The sequence below is a fragment of the Procambarus clarkii genome, chromosome 11 (genome assembly GCF_040958095.1).
Source record: "Procambarus clarkii isolate CNS0578487 chromosome 11, FALCON_Pclarkii_2.0, whole genome shotgun sequence".
Lineage (NCBI taxonomy): Eukaryota > Metazoa > Arthropoda > Malacostraca > Decapoda > Cambaridae > Procambarus > Procambarus clarkii.
In genome coordinates, this window is record NC_091160.1 from 36,828,597 (window position 1) to 36,837,164 (window position 8,568).

Sequence of the window (8,568 nt, forward strand, 5' to 3'; positions counted from 1 at the left end):
CCATTGTGGCATTTGTTTACCATCAGTTCCATCATTCATATTTTGCTACGTTTGTTTTGTCCAAATCTGTTTGAATTGTTGTACATTACATTCTGATGACTTTCACAAAATTTTGACATTTGCAAACATATTCATGTAGTTACTTAGACTTTTAGGAAAATCATTAAATTGTAAATATAAATTACTATTAGCCAGAGAATATAATTGGGGGTGAGTATTGATGTATATGGGACCCCACTAGCGACCTCCCTGCTGGAGATGTTCCCTCATATGTGTGTGTTTTGATTCTGACTTTAGACACAGTTGCACATCCATCTGTAATGTGTTCTTTATACCTAGATTTTTCAATTCTAAAATGTGTCTGTGACAAACTCTGTCGGAAGCTTTTTTTTTTTAAATCCAAATAAATTACATCCATACATATGTTTATTTCTTAATTAGTTTCAACAACTTGCATTTGTGTGTGCGTTTGTGCACACATTTGACTTATGTTTTCTTGTACCTTGGCTTTCTTTTACCCTTGTAGGCTATTATTAACATCAACAGTGCATTTGCACCCTATTAGTTTATTATATCTTGTTTCCTGAATATTTAGCATTCATATCAGTATTATTTCTCAGTAGAGTACATTCATACTTTAAACATTTCACAAATTTGTTATGTCCTTGAAGTTAGGATGACACTTATTTTGTCTTCCCATCCTAAGAGGTCATGTGTGTACAGTAAATTAAAGACATTGTTTCATGTAAATTGTATTGTTATCTTTACACATGTTTGATACCTTTAAATGTGTAAAGAGTCATAGAAACCGAGGTTTTGGAGTATTTAGTTCTAAAACCATGGAGCATATATTTTAAGCCATCTAATGTACATGTGTAGTTACTGGACTTTGTACTCAATTTTCTTTTTGAGTGTACCTTTTTATTGTATTAATTTATCCTGGAGTATGTTTAGAGTTTCTGAATTCTGTGATTCGTAAATAAGTGGCAAATTGATGCCAATGAAAAAAATTATGCATTTATTTTTATGCAGTTTAAAATGGTCTGTCTGGTAGACTGTACTGACTATAATAATTTACATAACATAATTCCAGTATCTAAGTTACTTCACCATTTCTTCTGAACTATTCCACTTGGTTGCCCCGTAAGACAAGGCTCATTCAGATCCTAATGGAAAGTCTCGCAGACCAGTCAGTGTAGGCGACATTCAGATCAACAAAGGAGGGTATTCCTACCAGGTCATTCAGGTGCTAGGGAGACCAAATAAATGAATAATCGAGTCCAGAATGGCCTTTAGAAGGTTAAGTTATAATCATTCAGAGCCCATTCAAGTTCTACTGAGAGAGAATTATCAGGAGAAAGAACCAAGTGCTATACAGCCATTATGACTATACCTATATAGCACTTGCAAGGAAATGAGGATAAGGATTTGGGATGGGACAGGGGAAAGGAATGGTGCCCAACCACTTGGATGGTCGGGGATTGGACGGCAAACTGCATGAAGCGAAACTGTTGCTCTACCGTTCAGATCAAGTGGTTGGGCATTGTTACAGCCTGTTTGAGTCAGTAACCGGGTTCATGCTGTTTCATGTGCCTTATAGCCTCTTTTTCTATGATCCTACCCCAAGTCAATGGTAAGTTCTCAAGAATTGGCAGTAGCAGGTAATAGTGCAACGAATATAAAGGGGAATAAAACAAGATGCAATAATACCTCCATCAATATATTATCAGTCGAAGTATAACTACACTTATGTACACAGTGTCATGTTCACCTAGGACACTCAATATCTCTGCAGTGTTCTTCAAATCCCGGTGAGTCCACTTTCTTCAAATATACATTGCCCATGCTCAATGGTAATCACCGGCGAGTTCACCTTCCTCAACATGGGCCAGTCCAAACACCCTATCGTCACGATGTCCCAATACCCTACATCTGCTCTCCAGAAACACTGGCAGAGGGCTTTAGCAACATGCTGACAGGGGTCGCAAATAATCACTTCCAGGGGTATCTAACACCCTGGCAGAAGTCTCTAGCAACACTTCTCAGCAGACGGACACTACTGTCGTCTCGTAACTCCTCTTGGCCAAATCCCGGGCACATCGATCCACATAACACTGCCTAAGTACAACATCCAACACACTGCTTACCACCAACAGCAGTTACTTGGCCTCTCACAGGACCAAGTCAGGAGTTCTGGACTGCCCAAAGCGAACTGATTTCCACAGTGCAATACTCTCCATGAAACCTCATTGGATATAAAAGTCATTAGCCAGACATAGTATACAGGGAGAACATAGGATGACAATCTTTCACTGGGGAACTGAAATTGTAATGGAATGCACAACCTAGATGGCATTGATATCGTTACACCATCCACTAGAGGTCATTATCGTCGACCTCACCTCCTAACTGAAGTATGAAACGAGCCTTTCACTGGCGCCACACCACCGCCAACAGATGGCGTTGTCTGCGTCTCACCTAATGTCTTGGAGTTGGAGTGCAGGTCCATAGATGGCACCGAAATTGCCACTCCTCACTCCAGCTACGGTGTTGATACTGTAACAGGCAATATAAATTTAATGCTCTATTGAGCATTACAAGAATTGCCAAGTTGCAACCACAGACTGTGTACCTCTGATTCTTGTGTGCACAGAGATTATCTTTGCTTCAGGAAGAATTTCAGAAAGCTCCAGGTAAAGAATCCTGTGATGGTGGTGGTCTGGAGTAGCAGCTTGACGAGTCAACTGCTGGCCAGTGACAGCACCATTGACGGGAACAGTTCTCATGTACCACTAGCACCAGTATAACCCAACAGAGACATAAAAGAGATTTCTGTTGTGCCAGTGCAGAATGTAAGCCTACTTGCATTGTCTTGTGATTTTCTAATAGGACTTGAAAGGACTTTGCCTTTGGTAACACTCAAGAGTACTGTCAGAAAGGTGCTGTTCATATTTACTCAAAGCCCATTTCTTTAATGTTTTTATATATTGTACTTTATTGATTGTTTAGTGTCAGTAATGTTTGTGAGTGCTTTTTGGATTATAGATTTTGAACGGTTGATTTTAGCTTATGCATTTGTTTTCTGTTGTCTTTATTGACATTTTATTCAGAACTGCTGGAACAGTTTTGATAAAATTTGGTTAGAATCTTCTCAAAGGCAGGCTGTAGAAAATCATTCCCAAGTTGTTGCAACATAATACACATAAATGAGATGTAAAATGTTGTTTTACCTTTTATAGAAGCATTAAACCAATTGAAATATTTATACTTAAAATGATTAGGTTTCTATGAACAGATCCACAAGGGCCGTGACGAGGATTCGAACCTGCATCCGAGAGCATCCCAGACGCTGTCTTAATCGACTGAGCTATGACATGGTCAAAAGGAGTTGAAACCAAAGTTCTACTGAACTTATTGGATCCTGCAGCCTCTCCGAGGCACAAACCAGGGATTTACATAACTCCCCCCATGCACTTGAGCTATGTCAATAGGCCGTTCTCCCTCTTCGCCCTTCATTACACACAGAAATTGTCACGGCCCTTGTGGATTTGTTCATTTGATGCATCACGCAATTGTGATTTCTGTTTGTAATGAAGTAAGGGCGAAGAGGGAGAATGGCCTATTGACATAGCTCAAGTGCATGGGGGAAGTTGTGTAAAACCATGATTTGTGCCTCGGAGAGGCTACGAGATCCAGTAAGTTCAGTAGAACTTCGATTTCAACGACTTTTGACCATGTCGTAGCTCAGTTGATTAAGGCAGCGTCTGGGATGCTCTCGGATGCAGGTTCGAATCCTCGTCACGGCCCTTGTGGATTTGTTCATTTGATGCATCATGCAATTGTGATTTGTGTGTGTTATTAGGTTTCTATAAATTTGAGATTTGTCTAGAGACCTTTTATAAGAAATATGGAGTTATCATTCAAACCAGGACTGAATATTTTCCACCATATATTATATTCAGGATTAACTTGTGAATTTTATCAGCAAAAAACTGATAATACAGATTTGTAGAATTACAGTTTGAACTACAGTATGCACATTGTTTGTATTCCTAGATTTAATTTGGTGATATTTGCCAAGTTATTTAATTTCCACTTAGGCGTCTTGTTATTTAGTTACCATTATGTAACGAATGCATAGAAAAATGTAAACGACAATTGTGCAGTAATCTTTTTGTGATTATTTCTGAAGTTTGTAAGTGTTAAACAGGTGTACAAATTACTGTATTATAATTGCATAGTATGTCATATTTTTGGTTGAATAATTGTTATTAAGAACAATTGGCTGTAATGAAACCATGTGGGCCTTGCAGGGTGGTAATTTAAGAAAGGTTTTGTTTGAAGACTTAACCTCATACTGCTTCTGAACCTCATACTGCTTCTGTAGTCTTTTATGCATTGTCCCTCATGGTTGATGATCTCTTGTAGAATCTTTCCCAGACATGTTGAGGCCATCAGGAGCACACACACAGAGCATCCATTTATATTGTTGAAGTGGTTAAAGGAGTTAGATACTCTTGTCTCATGATTACTTTCAACTATGAATGGATGTACACATATTCTCCTCCTCACTCTTATCCCTGATGGCTTGTTTTCTCTGAGAATGTTCACTGCTTAAGGAAATGGTCATTTGTTTTGTTTAAAGGAATATAATTGTACAGAATCATTTCTGTAGATTACATTCCTAAACAGAAGAGCAAGATCAATTTGATAGCAGAGGGCGAGCCAAGGTGGATATTAACATCACGTTTTTAAACTCCTCAGTATGAACAGCAATTGAAAATGTTAAGCAGGTTACGTCTGACATCCGCAGCATAGTACCTAGCCTGGGAGGTTGAGATTATTAATCACATACAGTATATGTAAATAAATAAATGCACTCAAATTGCAAAATCATATAAGGAGCTAGCCTCTTTATACTAAGATAAAAGGTTAGATCTTCCATTGGTCAAGTTATTTTGGAAGAATATCATACATGTGATATCGTATTAAAAAATAAGATACAGTACCAGTTTGTAGTGTAATGTTTGTGCTTATATGAATATGCTTATATGGATTGATTAGTTCCAGATCCCATCCTTTACAAAGTATGTACAGAGTAATGTCAACAAATCTAGAACTTGGTACTCTATAAATCGAAACCTCGAGAGTCCATGAAAGTTGTTAATCAAAAAATTTAGAATAATATCACGAGATTTCATGTTCATCATATACAGAAAAACCTGACTGACCAGGCATTGTTAATTATTTCCAACTGTATTTTTTCAACCTTTGTCCTATTATTTTGTCTCTAGTAGTAAATATTACTTGAAAATTTTTGTTTTAGAAATTATGTACTGTACTGTACTGTACTTAAAACTACTTAAAAATTATACATTGAATTCGGTAGAATGTAACTTTTTCTGTGACTGGCCCCATCTGACCACACAGTATGGACCTCTCTTGGCTACCTACATTGTCTCTGTGGTGGTGTGGTTCACCCCTTGTTACTCTAGGTTTTGAATTCTTTTTCTTTTGGATACTGTTTAGTATGTGAGCAAAAATTATGTTTGTAAGTAAGAGTTGTCTTCAGGCACCACTTTTATGTGGCTAAATCAGATATGATTAATTAGTGGTACGTTAACATGACAAAAAGGCTAAATTTATGTTGAAAAGTGATGGAGTATCTTAAAACACATAATTTTTCTTGATATTTAATACAAATTATAGGGAACGTTTAGATCATTGCCAGGTGTGACATTTCTGGTGGTAAAAAAGAAAAAAGAAAAAGAAAAATGGTCAGTGGCATAAAAAAAAATTAGATAGATTGGCTCACTATAATAAAAATGTGGTCTTCAAATGACAAAGTACAAAGTTATATTTTTATTATAATATGAAATATTAAATTGTATTATGTATATACCTGTACGAGTATAATGCTTTGTGGGGAAATTAGGACGATTCTCAGATACCTACATTTGACTCAGGATGTGACCCACAACAAATAACTAATACCCAGGTTTCTATTTGCCGCTAGGTAAACAGAGGCAATGGATGTAAGGAGACATGTTCACGTGTCTCGCCCTACCTGGGATATAAATGCAAGAGAGTTTGGTTGTGAGCTGACTGCACTATCCACTGCACCACAGTAGTCTGGACTTTGGAGGTCACATTGTACAGTATACATTCCGTGTATTCAATACACTGTATTGAAATAATACTTCCAGTGCTTACACCCTGCTAGTTTTTAGCAAGTAAACAGTACTGATACTGTATTAATTTTTGTTAGTTGCAATTATTTGCACAAAGTGTTACAGAGCACACACTTTGTGCATTTTCTGGGAGGTCTGTTTCCGGTGGCTGTAAGTAGAAGCTACCAAAGGGCTCACGAGAAAATGACATCTCATTACAGGAATCAGACACCTTTGATGTTGCTTGCCTTATATGCTTTTGTTCTTGTATTGGCATCCTTAGTGATATTTAGCGCCTTTTGAATATCCTACAAGTTTGATGGTGCTACATAGTCTACCTGGCTTGGCACCTTCTTTTGATAATTACTTATTTATAGTTAAAGCTGGATATTTTTTAGCATAAATTAATTTTCAGTGACAACCTCTCTGGTCTGGAACTATTCCGATATACTGTACTGGAGTTCACAATCAGAATAGCCAACTGCTGCATGCAGAGATCCACATTCACACTACCAACATGCTTAACCCATAAATAGTACAGCTATATAAAAGTACTGCATCTAGGTATGCATTACTCAAGTAGTTACCAAATCAAATGGGAAAAGGTTGCATATGGCGATCAGAGAAGTGTAAGAAGTGTTTGGGAGTATTGAGTGCAATATACTGTATTCTTGGAAGTTCTGTCCAAATTTGTCATGTAGAGTGCAATATTTTACTATGAATACAGATGGTGGTGTTGATAATTCACAATTAATACTCGATATACATGAGAAAGTGGTGCTATTCATACAGTATATATAAGCAAACAGACAACATATACCTGTATAAGGAAGCAGTGCTGCTCATACAATCTTTATAAGAAAGCAGTGTGCTCGTGCAATATATATGAGAAAGTAGTACTGCTCATGCAATATATATATAAGAAAGCAGTACTGCTCATATAATATACAGTATAGGATATGGTAGTGCTGCTCATACACTACGAGAAAGCAGTGCTTGACATACAATACTATGTGTGTGCGCGCGCGCTTAGTGCAATGGTGTTTTCTCAAGCCATAATTTGCAAGTAAGAGTAAATGCTTTAGTTCTAAGATTGTTTATATATGCAACAAAACACTAGGACTTGTATGTGACTGCATTTAACTTCACTTGAATGGTGTACAGAATCAAGTCACTCTTTATTTGTAGTACAATTCAAATATAATGTTCGTTTTTGTGCCACTGACAATACTACTGTGTATTATTTTAGTTGCAAGTCATAATTATATTTAATAATTTACAGAAGCAAAGAAAATGTGTGTGGCAATGTTTAGTGTGTGTTTACTTGAAGACAACAGTCATTTTGGCAGTCTGCGGTGTTGAAGAATTTTAGTTCTTTGGAGGCTATTGGTTAAAGCAACGGGATATATCCATACTGAAAAATAATGTTAAGCATTAGCAAATACAGTAGTATCATCATTGAAGAGCTTCATTGCTATAAATAGGTTACTAAAACATACACAGTTAAGTGTAAATATTGAGTACAGGTGAAAACTTAGGAGAACATGCTTCTATGTTTTATGAAGATCCAAGTGTAATAAAAGGTATACAAATTATTTAATGTTTAATAAATATAATGTAAATCATCCTTGCAAATGCTTTTTAACCCTATGGTTGTAAAAATTTATGCTAGTTTCCTAACATTATCTTTCTTAGGTACTGAAAAGATCTTTTTCCACTCACTTTCATATTTATTTACTTATTTAATTTTATTTATTTATGCATTCATTCATTCATTTACAAGAAGGTATATTGGGTTGAGAAAGTACATACATTGGGGGTCGGAATGTAATATTCATGCAAAGCTACTAACACGCTTAGCATTTCAGCCAGGTCGTTAAGCTAAACATTAAAGAAAACAGAATTTGAGTAACTTAATAATTACATGTTGATAGAATAGATTATACTGATGAAGTTTAATGTATAGGGTATTAAGTACTAAATTGGGTGAGTGGGTAGCACAAGGTAGGAAACTATAAGGAAGAAATTTAGGTCCTTTTTTATTTTAATTGAATAAATTTATAGGTTGGATAATTTGTAATTCATTAAGGAGTGAGTTACATGCACTGGGTCCTTTTATTTGCATGGAGTGTTGGCACAGATTTAGTTTGATTAGGAATATCAAAGATATATTTATATCTGGTGTGGTGCTCATGGGTTCTATTATATCTATCAAGATAAGTTTCAAATCAGAACTAGAATCAAGGAATGAGGTTCTGCATGTGTAAATAGCAAAAGATAATTTTATTTATTTATTTTATATATATATATATATATATATATATATATATATATATATATATATATATATATATATATATATATATATATATATATATATATATATATATATATATAT